The 16,262-nt window shown below is 50.9% G+C and overlaps 1 protein-coding gene across 2 annotated transcripts in view; it reads right to left on the bottom strand.

Annotated features, from left to right (window-relative positions):
• Nucleotides 1-16,262, bottom strand: part of LOC105487238 (transmembrane serine protease 9) — a 63,381-nt gene that overhangs the window by 35,452 nt on the left and 11,667 nt on the right. The window contains exon 1 of one of the 2 annotated variants that reach the window (XM_071087079.1): nucleotides 8,050-8,181. The exons of the other annotated variant lie outside the window; for it this stretch is intronic. The gene's annotated coding sequence lies outside the window, so the exon portion shown is untranslated. Of the gene's footprint in view, nucleotides 1-8,049; nucleotides 8,182-16,262 lie in introns of those variants that run through there. 2 annotated transcript variants of the gene reach the window in all.

The following is a 16,262-nucleotide window of genomic DNA, read 5'->3' as shown; positions in this document are numbered from 1 at the left end:
CCCATAGCTGCTGTAAAAAAGGACCCCACACTTGGGGCCTTAGAGGAACACTGAGTTATTGGCCAGGCATGGTGGCTCACACCTGTAATCCTAGCATTTGAGCATTTGAGACCAGCCTGGGCAATATAGTGAGACCCCATCTCCACAGAAAACAAACAAAAATTAGCCAGATGTGGTGGCTCACGCCTGTAATCCTAGCAACTCAGGCTAAGGCAGGAGGATTGCTTGAGCCCAAGAGGTGGAGGCTGCAGTGAGCTGTGGTCACGCCACTGTACTCCAGCCTGGGTGACAGAGCCAGACCCTGTCTCAAAAAATTTAAAAATGGAATAGATTTATTATCTCACAGTTCTGAAAGTCAGAAGCCTGAGATCCATCTTACAGGGCTCATCATCAAGCTGTGGGCAGACCTGGGCCCTCCTGGGGACTTGGGAGAATCCGTTTCCCACCTTTCCCAGCGTCCAGAGGCTCAGGGCCCCTTCCTCCCCCTTCACAGCCACAGTGCAGCCTCTTCCAGTCTCTCTCTGACTCTCACCCTCCTGCCTCCTTTTTTTTTTTTTTTTTTTTTGAGACAAAGTCTTTCTCTGCTGCCCAGGCTGGAGTGCAGTGGTGAGATCACAGCTCACTGCAGCCTCCACTTCCTGTGCTCAAGCGATCCTCCCACTTCAGCCTCCTAGTAGCTGGGACCACATGTGTGTGCCACTACGCCCAGCTAATTTTTTTTTTTTTGTAGAGAGGGAGTCTTCCTATGTTGCCCAAGCTGGTCTCAAACTCCTGACCTCACGCGATCCTCCCATCTCAGCCGCCCAAAGCGCTGGGATTACAGGGGTGAGCCACCGCGCCCAGCCTGAGTGCCATCTTTCGAAGGGAGGAGAATCAAAGAATTTGTGACCACAGACTCTTTTTCTGTCACACTCATCACAACTCCTGTTGGCTCAGTGTTCAAAACAGATTCCTAATCCAGTCATTCCTCACCATCTGTGCAGCTACGGCTCTGGACAGGCCACCAGCACAGGTCACCAGCATCCCCTCTGCAGCGACTGGCCTCTTTCCTCCCTCCCTTGCCCCTCTGTGAGCCGGTCACAGCAGTTAAGTTGCCTTTGAAATGTTCGTCAGATTACATCATCCCTGGCCACACACACATTAAATCCCTCCAGCAGCCCAAAACCCAGAGTTCTGCTCCTGACTTTCACACATCATCCCTGATTTTTTTTTTTTTTTTTTTAAGAGAGAGACAGTCTCTCTGTTGCCCAGACTGGAGTGCTGTGGTGTGATCTTGGCTCACTGCAACTTCAAATCTCCAGGCTTAAGCGATCCTCCTACCTCAGCTTCCCGTAGCTGGGACCACAGGTATGTGCCACCACGCCAGCCTCATTTTCCTTTTTTTTTTTTTTTTTTTTTTTTTTTGAGATGGAGTCTCACGCTGTTGCCCAGGCTGGAGTGCAGTGGCGCAATCTCGGCTCACTGCAAGCTCCGCCTCCCGGGTTCCCGCCATTCTCCTGCCTCAGCCTCCTGAGTAGCTGGGACTACAGGCGCCCGCCACCGCGCCCGGCTAATTTTTTGTATTTTTAGTAGAGACGGGGTTTCACTGTGGTCTCGATCTCCTGACCTTGTGATCCGCCCGCCTCGGCCTCCCAAAGTGCTGGGATTACAGGCTTGAGCCACCGCGCCCGGCCGCCAGCCTCATTTTTCTATCTCTCTCTCTCTCTATCGAGATGGAGTCTCGCTCTTGTCACCCAGGCTGCTGTGCAGTGGCACAATCTCGGCTCGCTGCAACCTCTGCCTCCCGGGTTCAAGCGATTCTCCTGCCTCAGCCTCCCCAATAGCTGGGATTACAGGTGCCCAGTACCACGCTCAGCTAATTTTTATATTTTTAGTACAGACGGGGTTTCGCCATGTTGGCCAGGCTGGTCTTGAACTCCTGACCTCAGGTGATCCACCCTCCTCGGCCTCCCAAAGTGCTGGGATTACAGGCGTGAGCCACCGTGCCCAGTACCACTTTTCTATTTTTTGTAGAGAGGGGATCTTGCTATGTTGCCCGGGCTGGTTTTGAACTCCCGACCTCAGGCAACCTTCCCTCCTCGGCCTCCCAAAGTGCTGGGACCACAGGTGTGCCGTGCAGTGTCACGATCTCGGCTCACTACAACCTCCACCTCTCAAGTTCAAGTGATTCTCATGCCTCAGTCTCCCAAGTAGCTGGGACCACAGGCGCATGCCATCACACCTGGATAATTTTTGTATTTTTAGTAGAGACAGGGTTTCACCATATTGGAAAGGCTGGTCTCAAACTGCTAGCCTCCTGCCTTGGCCTCCCAAAGTGCTGGGATGATAGGCGTGAGCCACGGCGCCCAGCCGGCAGTAACTATTTTCATACTCACAAGGCAGTTAGGACTGTGTCCCTTAACTCTGCCATTATCACACTGAAGCAGCCAACCACATGTAAAGAATTAGACACAACTATGTTCCCGTCACACTTTATGGACACTAAAATTCAAATCCTGGCTGGGCGCGGTGGCTCACGCCTGTAATCCCATCTCTTTGGGAGGCCGCGGCAGGATAATTGCTTGAGTCCAGGAGTTTGAGACCAGCCTGGGCAACATAGCAAGACCCCATGTCGACAGAAAATAAAAATTAAATTAGCCGGGCGTGGTGGGGCGCGTATCTGTGATCCCAGCTACTCAGGAGGCTGAGGTGGGAGGACTGCTTGAGCCCAGGAGGTTGAGGCTGCAAGGACCTGTGGTCACACCACGGCACTCCAGGCTGGGTGACAGAGCAACACCCAGTCTCCAGTAATAATAATAAAATGCAAAAATAATTCTTAGATTGGTGGGCTGTATGAAAACGGGGGAAGGACCAGATCTGGCTCTGGTCCACAGGATGTCGCTTCCTGACCCCTGGAATAGATATCTAATCTTTTTTATTGTTTATTTTTTAGACACAAGGTCTGAGCTCTGTCACCCAGGCTGGAGTGCAGTGGTGTGATCATAGCTCACTGCAGCCTTGACCTCCCAGGCTCAAACGATCCTCCTGCCTTAGACTCCAGAGTAGCTGGGCCCACAGGTGTGCCACCACATCTGGTTAATTTTTTTTTTTCTTTGTAGAGATGGGGTCTCACTATGTTGTCCAGTCTGACCTTGAACTCCTGGCCTCCAGTGATCCTCCTGCCTCGGCCTCTAGGTGTGAGCCACTGAACCCGGCTACCTCTCTGGTGTTTATAATCATTTGCCAATCGCCATTCTGGGCGATCTCCCACTGATGGGTTATCACTAAGGCTTTGAAATGTAAGAGGATTTACAAACATGAGTGCCAGAACACGGCCAGATGGCAGCCGTGTGCAACGGTGACACCATGACCTTCGTCTGTGCTCCTGCCGCTTTCAGTCTCGTTGGAGCAGGGGATTCACCCAGGGTTTCCACGAGAAACTGCCTCTGTGTCGCATGGATCCCTAAGCAGAACTGGGCAGCTGCTGGCCCCTGAGGGATGTAACAGGACACCTGGGGCAGGTAGATTCCATCGGGAGCACCGGGATCCCACCTCCTGGGATTCATGCCCTCTGTGACCCCTTTTCATCAAGGGATGGGCCAAGGTAGCCACAGTGGCCTCAGGTAATCCGCCCGCCTCGGCCTCCCGAAGCGCTGGGATTATAGGATTACAGGTGTGGGCCACCACACCTGGCCTTTTCTTTTCTTAGGCTGGAGTGCAGTGGCACGATCTCAGCTCACTACAACTTCTGCCTCCCGGGTTCAAGCAGTTCTCCTGCCTCAGCCTCCTGAGTAGCTGGGATTACAGGTGCCCGACACCACGCCCGGCTAATTTTTTTGTTTTTTTGTTTGTTTATGTTTTTGAGATGGAGTCTCGCTCTGTCACCCAGGCTGGAGTGCAGTAGCGTGATCTCGGCTTACTGCAAGCTCCGCCTCCCGGGTTCACGCCATTCTCCTGCCTCAGCCTCCCGAGTAGCTGGGACTACAGGCGCCCGCCACCACACCCGGCTCATTTTTTGTATTTTTAGAAGAGATGGGGTTTCACCATGTTAGCCAGGATGGTCTCGATCTCCTGACCTCGTGATCCGCCTGCCTCGGCCTCCCAAAGTGCTGGGATTACAGGCATGAGTCACCGCACCCGGCCACGCCCAGCTAATTTTTGTACTTTCAGTAGAAATGGGGTTTCGCCATGTTGGCCAGGGTGGTCTCGAGCTCCTGACCCCAGGTGATTCACCCACCTCGGCCTCCCAAAGTGCTGGGATTACAGGCGGGAGCCACCACACCTGGTTCCCTAGCTTACATTCTTTTATGCTCGTGAGACCCCAACAGACCTTAACCTCAAACTCTGCATGTTCTCAGCCTGCGGGGATGCCTTTCTCTCCAAAGGGGTGAATCACCTCCACATTTTCTGCAAAGGTGGATCTCATTGCCTCCCCTCCGCCTCAGCTCCCCTACCCAGGGTGTCCGCTGCGTGGGTGGAGAATGATTCTTGCCTGGCCTCCAACACACTTTTCCCCATTAGGAACCCACAGAAGGCCGGGCGCGGTGGCTCAAGCCTGTAATCCCAGCACTTTGGGAGGCCAAGACGGGCGGATCACGAGGTCAGGAGATCGAGACCATCCTGGCTAACACGGTGAAACCCCGTCTCTACTAAAAATTACAAAAAACTAGCCGGGCGAGGTGGCGGCGCCTGTAGTCCCAGCTACTCGGGAGGCTGAGGCAGGAGAATGGCGTGAACCCGGGAGGCGGAGCTTGCAGTGAGCTGAGATCCCGCCACTGCACTCCAGCCTGGGCGACAGAGCAAGACTCCGTCTCAAAAAAAAAAAAGAAAAAAAAAAAAAAAGTAACCCACAGAAAAGGAAGCTGGGGGAACAATGCCATTCTGTTTCCCCGGGTGGGGTCCCCTGGACGTGCCCACGTGGCCAAGGGCTTCTCTGGAGGGAAAGGAGCTGTTCTGGACGCCTGTGGGGATGAAAACCAGGCCTAGGCAGGCAGATGAGATACAGAACATCCCATGGAGCTTGAGTTTCAGATAATCAAACATCCTTTTGTAGCCTAAGTGTGTCCCTGGGACGGTTAACTCTATGCGATACCTTGGCCTGGCTTTGGTTGGTTGGTCAAACATTATTCTAGCTGTTGCTGTGAAGGTAAGTTTTAGATACAATTAACATCTATTTATTTATTTTTATTGTTTTGAGACGGGGGGTTCTCACTCTGTCACCCAGGCTGGAGTGCAGTGGTGTGACCACAGCTCACTGCAGCCTCGACCTCCTGGGCTCAAGCGATCCTCCCACCTCAGCCTCCGGAGTAGCTGGAATATGGATGTGTACCACTACAGCAGCTAAGTTAAAAAATTTCTTTGTAGAATCAGGGTGCAGTGGCTCACGCCTATAATCCCAGCACCTTGGGAGGCTGAGATGGGAGGATCACTAGAGCCCAGAGCTCAAGACCAGCCTGGGTCACGTAGGGAGACCCAGTCCCTAAGAAAATTTTTTAAATAATAATTTTTTTTTTTTAGCGATGGGGTCTTGCTATGTTGCCCAGGCTGGTCTGGAACTACTGGCTTCAAGCCATCCTCCTGCCTCAGCCTCTCAAAGTGCCGGGATTATGGGTGTGAACCACTGCATCCAGCCCAATTAACTTTTTTTTTTTTTTTTAAGACAGATTCTTGCTCTTTCACAGGCTGGAGTGCAGTGGCACAATCTCGACTCATTGCAACCTCGGCCTCCCAGGTTCAAGCAATTCTCCTGCCTCAGCTTCCCAAGTAGCTGGAATTACAGGTGCCTGCCACCATGCCTGGCTAATTTTTGTATTTTTGGTAGAGATGAGGTTTCACCATGTTGGCCAGGCTGGTCTGGAATTCCTGACCTTAGGCGATCCTCCTGCCTCGGCCTCCCAAAGTTCTAGGATTAGAGGCATGAGCCACCGTGCCTCACCCAATTAACATTTAAATCAGTAGATATTGAATAAAGCAGTAATGTGGTGGGCCTCACCCAATCAGTTGAAGGCCTTAAGAGACTGAGGTTCCCCAGGAGGAGGGAAATCTGCCTCCAGATGGCCTTTGGGCTTGAAACTGCAGCATCGGCTCTTCCCAGGGTCTCCAGCCTGCCCTGCAGATTCCAGACCTGCAGCCCCTCGGTGGTGTGAGCCAAATCCTTAAAATAAATCTCAATCTGTGTGTGCATGTGTGTGTATGTGTATGCATGTGTGCATCTGTGTGTGCATGTGTTTGTGTGTGCATGTGTGGGTCTGTGTGTGTGCATCTGTGTGTGTGTGCATGTGTGGGTCTGTATCTCTGTGTGTGTGCATGTGTGTCTGCGTCTGTATATGTGTATGTGTGCATCTGTGTGTGCATGTGTGCGCACATGTGTCTGTGTATGTGTACATCTGTATATGTGTGTTCATCTGTGTTTGTGTGTGCATGTGTGGCTCTGTGAGTGCGTCTGTGTGTGCATGTGTGCGTTTGTGTGTGCATGTGTGGGTCTGTGTGCATGTGTGGATGTGTGCGTCTGTATATGTGTGTGCATCTGTGTGTGTGCATGTGTGGGTCTGAGTGCATCTGTGTGTGCATGTGTGCGTTTGTGTGCGTGCATGTGTGCATCTGTGTGTATGTGCATGTGTGGGTGTGTGTGCATGTGTGGGGTCTCTATCTGTGTATGTGCATGTGTGTGCGTGTGTGTGCATGTGTGCATCTGTGTGCATGTACGCATCTGTGTGTATGTGTCTGTGTATCCACTCATTTGGTCCTGTCTCTCTGGAGAATTCTGTCCCTAATCTGTATTTTAGTATGTCTCTCTCGTGCGAAATTTGGGACATTCTCCTACTAAAAAAATGTTTTGGCCGGGCACGGTGGCTCACGCTTGTAATCCCAGCACTTTGAGAGGCCAAGGTGGGCAGATCCCCTGACATCAGGAGTTTGAGACTAGCCTGGCCAACATGGTGAAACCCCCTCTCTACCAAAACTACAAAAATTAGCTGGGTGTGTTGACACATGCCTGTAATTCCAGCTTCTTGGGAGGATGAGGCAGGAAAATCACTTGAACCCCAGAGGCAGAGGTTGCAGTGAACACTCCAACCTGGGCGACAAAGAGTGAGACCCTGTTTAAAAAAAAAAAAAATGTTTTGGTTGTTAATCTGAAATTCTGGCTGGGTGCTGTGGCTCATGCCTGTTATCCCAACACTCTGGGAGGCTGAGGTAGGTGGATCACCTGAGGTCAGGAGTTCGAGACCAGCCTGACCAATGGTGAAACCCCATCTCTAGTAACCCCATCTCTACTAAAAATACAAAATTAGCTGGGCGTGGTGGCACATGCCTGTAATCCCAGCTACTCAGGAGGCTGAGGCAGGAGAATCGCTTGAACCCGGGAGTAGGAGGTTGCGGTGAGCTGAGATCATGCCATTGCACTCCAGCCTGAGCAAAAAGAGCAAAACTCCATCTAAAAAAATAATAATAATACAAAAATTAGCCAGGCATGATGTTGCACACCTGTAGTCCCAGCTACACAGGAGCCCGAGACATGTCAGTCTCTTGAAGCTGGGAGGCAGAGGTTGCAGTGAGCCGAGATTGCACCACTGCACTCAGTCCTGGGTGACAGAGCGAGACTCCATCTCAAAATAATGAATGAATGAATAAATACATGTCTGAAATTCTAATGTCTCCGAGGGTGCTGAATGTTTTACTGTTGAGTCTGGCAACCCTATGCTGGGGCCCAGCCAGAACCTTCCCTCCTCAGGGGAACGTGTCCCTCTGGGAAGGGCCACTCCATGCCTGGCCGCCACCATCCAGAGCCAATGAGAAAGGAGAGATGTACCGGGATTGATGGGGAGTGAGGTAGGGGCGGCGGGGATCGAGGCAGGGGCGGCGGGGATCAAGGCAGGGGCGGCGGGGATCAAGGCAGGGGTGGTGGAGAGAGAGGCAGGGGCGGTGGGGAGCGAGGCAGGGGCGGTGGGGAGCGAGGCAGGGGCGGTGGGGAGCGAGGCAGGGGCGGTGGGGAGTGAGGCAGGGGTAGCATGGAGAGGGGCAGGGGTGGCAGGGAGTGAGGCCGCACCACACTTTCCCGTTTACTCTTACACTTGAGTTGAACGGCCTTCAGAGGAGCCAGAGAATCTCCAAGAATCACTTGATGGATGGTTTAGAAACAAAAGACACCAAGATTCCCTTCTGTGATTCGAGCTGGAAAAGGCACATTTAGAGCATGATCTCACTCCCCAACACACACACACCCACACACTGTGTTCATTCAACCCCAGCTGCCTCTGCTGACCCTGCCCCGCGGGTTTTCTGAGGATTCCTGTGTTCTCTAAATGGTCTTGTCATCACCATCATTGGTTCACAGAAAGGACTCCACGGCTATTTAGCATCAAATATAGAAGGGCCATTCATTTCGGTCTCCATCCAGCCAACCTTTACGATGGGCCAGGTCTGGCTGCGTTGTACCCTGAATGAGACAGATACGATTCTCTGAGCTCAGAGAGTTTACATCTGAGTGGAAGAGGCCCAGATCCATTAACACGATGCTCCAAGGATGGCTCAAAACTAGAAGCACAACCAGGAACTTTGAATCTGTGTACAGGGGTCTTTGATTTAGACAGGCGGTCAGGAGACGGTTTTCCGAGACAGTGATGAGTTATCCAAGTTCGGAAGGATAAATAGGAATTGAGTAAGCATCCCGTGGAAGGAACAGATTCTACATGGCAGGGATAAAGTATCTAGAATCCCTGTGGCAGGAGCAAAGAAGTCAAGACTAATGTAGAGAAAGTGTATTAGCCAGCTATTGCTGTGTAACAAATCAGCACAAACTTAGCAGCTGCCAACAACATGCACTTGTTACCTCCTCATTTCCTGGGGTCAGGATTCTGACAGGGTTTAGCTGGGCCTTCTGCTCAGGGTCTCATGAGGCTGCAACCCAGGTGTTAGCTGGGCTGCATTCTCATCTGAGGCTCGACTGGGGAAGAATCCACTGTTTTTTTGTTTTGTTTTGTTTTGTTTTGTTTTTGGTGGAGTCTTGCTCTGTCACCCAGGCTGGACTGCGGTGGCATAACCTTGGCTCACTGCAACCTCTGCTTCTCAGGTTCAAGCAATTCTGCTGCCTCAGCCTCCCCAGTAGCTGGGATTACAGGCACACGCCACCATGCCTGGCTAATTTTTTCTTTTTTTTCTTTTTTTTTAAGTAGAGACAGGGTTTTGTCATGTTGACCAGGCTAGTCTTGAACTCCAGACCTCAAATGATCCACCCACCTTGGCCTCCCAAAGTCCTGAGATTACAGGCATGAGCCACTTCACCTGTTTTTTTTTTTTTTTTTTTTTTTTTTTTTGATAGGGTTTCACTCTGTGGCCCAGGCTAGAGTGAGTGGCACAATTGTAGCTCATTGCAGCCTCGAATTCTTGGGCTTAAATGATCCTCTTCCGTCAGTCTCATGACTCTCTGCATGATTCTCCCACTAAGTGGGAGCTGAGAGCATAAACAGTCATACAACTACACCAGCAAGGTCCAAAATGGCAGCCACTGGCCCCATATGGCTATTAAAACTAAAGTTAATTACAACCGGCCAGGTGCAGTGGCTCATGCCTGTAATCCAGCACCATGGGAGGCTGAGGCACTATGGAAGGCTGAGCACTATGGGAGTTCGAGACCAGCCTGGGCAACATAGTAAGATCCTATCTCTATAAAAAATAGAAAAATTAGCTGGGCATGGTGGCATGCACCTGTAGTTCCAGCTACTCAGGAGGCTGAGGATCTGTGAGCCAAGGAGGTTGAGAATGCAGTGAGGCATGATTGTGCCACTGCACTTGAGATGGGCAAGAGAAAAAAAAAGAGAGAGAGAGAGAAAAGAAAGAGAAAGAAGGAGGGAAGAGTTTAGGGAACATCAGGGCCTAGTGTGGGGCAGGGTGTAGGAGAACTGTGAGAGGGGAGGCAGGAAGGCCCAACAGCCCCATCAGAAGCTCAGGTTTGGTCTGAGGACACAGTTGCTGGAGAGCTGTTCCACATCGAGCACATTTAGAAAGCTTTGCCACCTACATTCTTGATTTCTCCCTCCAGGTATCTGATAGGGTTTGGCTGTGTCCCCACCCAAATCTCATCTTCAGTTGTAGTTCCCATAATCCCTACGTGTCATGGGAGGGACCAGGTGGAGATCATTAAATCACGGGGCTGCTTTCCCCCATCCTGTTCTCATAGTAGTGAGTTCTCACAAGATCTGATGGTTTTATAAAGGGCTTCCCCTTTGCTGGGCTTTCATTCTTCTCTCTCCTGCCACCATGTGAAGAAGGACATGTTTGCTTCCCCTTCCGCCATGATTGTAAGTTTCCTGAGGCCTCCCCAGCCATGCTGAACTGTGAGTCAATTAAACCCCTTTTTCATTTATAAATTACCTAGTCTGAGGTAGGTTTTTTTTTTTTTTTTTTTTTTTTAGATAGAGTCTTGCTCTGTCACCCAGGCTGGAGTGCAGTGGCACAATCTCGGCTCACTGCAACATCTGCCTCCTGGGTTCAAGTAATTCTGCCTCAGCCTCCCGAGTAGCAGGGACTACAGGCGTGCACCACCACGCCTGGGTAATTTTTTAATTTTTAGTAGAGACAGGGTTTCACCATATTGGACAGGCTGGTCTTGAACTCCTGACCTCGTGATCCACTTGCCTCAGCCTCCCAAAGTGCTGGGATTACAGGCGTGAGCCACCACGCCCAGCCTTGGGTATGCTTTCATTAGCAGCATGAGAACAGACTGACACAGTATCCCACCAACATTTACAGGGACCAATGGTCCCAGTTTGCCCAGGACTGTCCCTATTCAGCACTGAAAGTCTCATGTCTCAGGAAACCACTCAATTCCAATCAAACCAGGACAGTTGTCACCCTATAAGTAATGCCTAAACACAGTTGTCTGAGTCCATTTTTGTCCTGCTGTAAATTAATACCTGAGACTGGCTAATTTATAAGGAAAAGGGGGGTCAGGTGTGGCAGCTCACGCCTGTCATTCCAACACTTTGGGAAGCCAAGGCAAGAGAATCGCTTGAGGCCAGGAGTTTGAGGCCAGCCTGGGCAACATAGTGAGACCCCATCTCTACAAAATGTAAAATTTTAAAATTGACCTTTCATGGTGGTGCATGCCAGTAGTCTCAGCTACTCAGGAGGCTGAGGCGGGAGGGTCAATCACATGGGCCCAGGAGATCGAGGCTGTAATGAGCTATGATTGTGCCAGCCTGGGTGGCAGAGTGTGACCCCATCTCTGCAAAAAAAAATGTTAAAAATTAGCCAGGCATAGTGGAACATATCTGTAGTCCCAGCTACTCGGGAGGCTGAGGCAGGAGGATCACTTGAGCCTGGGAGGTCGAGGCTACAGTGAGCTATGATCATACCACTGCACTCCAGCTTGGGTGACAGAGTGAGACCCTGTCTCAGAAAAAAAAAAAAAAGAGAGAGAGAGAGAGAAGGAAAGATGGAGGGAAGGCAGGAAGGGAGGGAGGCAGGAAGGGAGGGAGGGAGGGGAGGGGAGGAAGAAGGGGGAAAGGAGGGGGGAAGGGGAGGGAAAGGAAGAAGGAAAGAAAGGAAGACCAGGTGTGGTGGCTCATGCCTGTAATACCAGCACTTTCGGAGCCTGGGGCAGCAGGACTGCTTGAGTCCAGGAGGTTGAGACCAGCCGGGGCAACATAGTGAGACCCCATCGCAAATAAATACATACATACACACACACAATAAAAAAGAAAGTACGAGGAACTGACATATGCAGGACTGAAATGTGAGCTGTGAGAGCCGGTGGCCAGTAACAATAGAGCCAAGAGCCCCAGGGACATCCACTGTGGGGCACACCTAAACTGTCTCCATGCAGAAATGACCACATGCAGATAGCCAGGAGTGGGGATCTGTGAACCGAAAGGGACTCAGGAGAAGCCAGCCTGCGGCCACTCCAGCTTCTCAGGTTCTGGGCACACTGGGTCAGACACGCGTTGCTGAGCCTCTGCCCTGGTGCGACCCTGCCTGGCCCTCCTTGGAGCTCAGAGAAATTGCACCCTGGCAGCTGGCAGGCCTGGTGGAGAGCGGGCAGAAATCGGGCAGCAGAATCTTCCTTTGAACCACAGCTCAGAAAGATCCTTGACTCCTCGGTCCAGAGAATCTGACAGTGTCTGGGTACATTCCTAGAAATGCATCTTGGACTCATGCCTGTCATCTCAGCACTTTGGGAGGCCAAGGACAGTGGATCATTTGAGGTCAGTTTGAGACCGGCCTGGCCAACATGACGAAACCCCATCTCTACTAAAAATACAAAAATTAGCCGGGCATGGTGGTGCATGCCTGTAATCCCAGCTACCCAAGAGGCTGAGGCAAGAGAATCACTTGAACCTGGGAGGCGGAGGTTTCAGTGAGCCAAGGTTGTGCCACTGCACTGCAGCCTGGGCAACAGAGCAAGACTGTCTCAAAAAGAAAAAAAGAGAAATGACATCTTGGGTGGGTTCTGTGGCTGCAGAATAATGAATCTGACATCCAGTTCCTAATCCCAGAATCTGTAAATATGGTGCCTTCCATGGTCATAATGACTCTGCAGGTGGGACTGAGTGAAGGACATGGAGACGAGAGATAATCCTGATGATCTGGGGGGCCTGATATCCCCATAGTGTCCTCACGAGAGGAGGTGGGAGGGGACAGTCAGAGGGAGACTGGAAGAGGTTGTGCTGTGGCTATGAAGGGAGAGGAAGGGGCCCCGAGCAAGGGATGTAGGTGCCTCTAGACGCTGGGAAAGGCGGGAACAGATTCTTGCCTGGAGCCCCCAGGAGGGACCAGCCCTGCCCACACCTTGACTTTGGCCCAGGGAGACCCGTCTTATTCCAGCAGCACCAGGAAGCCAACACAGGCTCCCTGGGGCAGCGCTCCTCGATGCTGACTTTGGAGACAGCCGAATGGTTTACTGCGCATCTGGCATCTTTTCAGGAGGAGCACCTTGCAAATGGGAGCTGTCCAACTCATAATATCCAGATCCTCACTTCACCCTGAGACTTCCAGGACTCCCAGCAAGGCAATGAAATTCTCCAGGCCTCAGTTTCCCCAGGTCATTGATTGACTTTATCTCTTCAGTTGTAATTTTCTAGGGTATGTGTGGTGGCAATGTCATTTTTGTCTGCCCAGCATCCCTTTCTTCAATGAAGGTCCACCTCATCCCTGCTGTCCTGGTGGGGTGGCCAATCATGGTGCTAGCCACTAGGTCTGCCAATCACAATGTTTACTCCCTTTCTCTCCATCAGTGATTGGTCCACACTGAACACAAGCCTGCCAATCACAGCTTCCACCCCCCCATCTCCACCCAGTGATTGGTCCACACTAGACCCTGGCCTGCCAATCACAGTATCCACTCCTCCATCTCCACCCAGTGATTGGTCCACACTAGACCCGGCCTGCCAATCACAGTATCCGCCCCTGCATCCCCATCAGTGATTGGTCCACACTGGACCCTGACCTGGCAATCACAGTGCTCACCCCTCCATCCCCATCATTGATGGACCCAAGAGGCTGCATATGACCCAAGCAGGCCACCAAGTTCTTTTGGATCCTTGAGTTTCAACTTTATAAAACTGCCACTTTTTAAGACCAAAGTTTATAGAACAAGATCAGTTTCTTACGGTTCTACTAACAGAAGCAGAGACGGAGAGGCCTTCTTCCCAGTGGGGCTCCTAAACTGCCACGTGTAGACATGGGGTCATTGGCCACCCTCTTGGTGGCCAACAGAAGGAAGAGGTCGGTGCCGTGGAGGAAAAGACCAGAAGGGGACAGAGTGGGGGGCAGGAGTCTCCACCAGGGAAGGCCTCAGCGGACACCAGAGTGCGTCTGGCACAGCCCCGCCCAGCGCCATCTCCTCCATGGGACCTGTTTAGTCATGGAGCCAAGTTCTGCGCCAGCTGGTGCCAGGATATGTAGGTTGTGAACAAACCAAGGCAGAGAGCAGGAGCTGCTACAAGGATGGTCCCTAAAGGAAACGCTCTTCGCCTCCTTTGCTGCTATCTAGAGAAGAACATAATACAATCAACACAACACAACCAACACAACATCAGGCTTAGGCACTCAGCGTCCATCCCACCAAGGCCGTAGAGGCTCATGGGCAAGAGGTCAGAGCCAGCCGGTGGTCAGAGAAGAAACCTTCCTCCAAGAACTTCTTCCAAGCCTGGTTAGGGACTCCCCAGAGACAACCAGAACAACGCAGAGGCCTCAAACAGGGTCTTTGGGTTTTTGAGGGGTGTTTGTTTGTTTTGTTTTGTTTTTTTGAGACGGAGTCTCACTCTGTCTCCAGGCTGGAGTGCAGTGGCGCAATCTCAGCTCACTGCAACCTCCGCCTCCCGGGTTCAAGCGATCTTCTTGCCTCAGCCTCCCAAGTTACTGGGACTACAGGTGTCCACCACCACACCCAGCTAATTTTTGTACTTTTAGTAGAGACAGGGTTTCACCATATTGGTTGGCTGGTCTCGAACTCCTGACCTCAGGTGATCCACCGGCCTTGGCCTCCCAAAGTGCTGGGATTATAGGCGTGAGCCACTGCACCCTACCTCTCTTATTTAAAAAAAAAAAAAAAAAAAAAAAAGATTGTTGAGAGAAATCAGCAAGAAATTAATGGACAGGCAGGAGTTTGAGCCTCTCCTTGTCACCGTGAACACAAGAAAAAGCAGTCTTTGGTGCTGATGCAGTAACTTGAGAAGCAGTGAAGCCGCGGAGGGGTCAGAGTTCCATAGCTTGGGAAAATGTTATAAGGCACTGCCCAGATGTGCCCAATGTACACAACCTTCTAGACTCCTCTCAACTCCTCAAGGATAGACACGAGCCTTGTTTACCTCTCTGTCTTGCTCAAATCTCCCTGTAAAGTACTTTGCAAATAGTTGGTGCAGACAAAAGCATTTGTTGCTTCAGTGAAAAGCTGTCGAGTTTACCCAAGAATAAATCAGCAAAACATTGGCTGAAAACCTCCAAGCTGCAACCTCCCTAGGCCACTTGTACGGCAAAGAAAGCAAAAGCTGGCCGGGCACTGTGGCTCATGCCTGTAATCCCAGCACCTTGAGAGGCTGAGGCGGGTGGATCGTTTGAGGTCAGGAGTTCGAGACCACCCTGGCCAACACGGCGAAACCCCGTCTCTACTAAAAATACAAAAATTAGCTGGGCGTGGTGGTGCACGCCTGTAATCCCGGCACTGTGGGAGGCCAAAGTGGGAGGACCACTTCAGGCCAGGTTTGAGACCAATCTGCCAACATAACAAAACCCCATCTCTCCTAAAAATACAAAAAAAAATTAGCCAAGCGTGCACCTGTAATCCCAGCTACTTGGGAGGCTGAGGCACGAGAATCATTTGAACCTGGGAGGTGGAGGTTGAAGTGAGCCCAGACTGCTCCACTGCACTCCAGCCCTGGGCAACAGAGTGAGACTGTGTCTCAAAAATCAATAAATATATAAAAATAAAAAAAGAAAGCAAAAGCTGAAGGCTGAATTCATCCTGGGTGAATTACCCATCTCATTATAATGCAAAGTCCATTTAAAACCCAAGTTTCTGACTGGGCGCAGTGGCTCACACCTGTCATCCCAGCACCTTGGGAGGCCAAGGAGGGAGGATCACTTGAGGCCAGGAGTTTAGACCAGCGTGAGCAACATAGCGAGATTCCCATCTCCACAAAAAATAAAAATAATTAGCCAGGCGTGGTGGTGCACATCTGGGTTCCCAGCTACTTTGGAGGCTGAGGCAGGAAGATCACTTACACCCTGGAGGTCGAGGCTGCAGTGAGCTGCGATTGTGCCACTGCACTCCAGCCTGGGTGATAGAGCAACACCTTGTCTCAGGAAAAAATAAATTTTTTTTAAATTAAAAAAGAAAAAAGAGTTTAGAACACCCATATTTCTAAATTGAAATAAATTCTTACTAAGCTACAAAGTCCGTTTAGGGTTTAAAAAAAAACAAACAAAAAAGTCAGCCAAAACAAAATCATTTAGTGCTGGGCAGACCAAAAATAAAACCTGCCCGTTTCGATGAATCTTTATCTTATCACTCAGATGCAGTGGAGACAGCCGGTCTCAGACAAGCGGGCATTTTAATTCAGAGAAAGGCAGAGAGAGAAGGTTCTGGAAGGTCCTTCACACTGCTAATCTCAGAGTACAAAATATCTTCTAGAGTTTTATTATCTTTTTTTCCAAAGACTGGGGGTGGGAGAGAATGAAACACACAGGTAGAAGGAGGGAAGATAGCCCATTTTGAGAAACAAGAGTGGGCACGGAGGTTCACCGGTGACCTTGAAGTGGGAGGAAGCCCTTGACAAAAGGAGGTA

This window comes from Macaca nemestrina, chromosome 20 (genome assembly GCF_043159975.1).
Source record: "Macaca nemestrina isolate mMacNem1 chromosome 20, mMacNem.hap1, whole genome shotgun sequence".
Classification (NCBI taxonomy): Eukaryota; Metazoa; Chordata; class Mammalia; order Primates; family Cercopithecidae; genus Macaca; species Macaca nemestrina.
This window is presented reverse-complemented; position numbering and strand designations above follow the sequence as displayed.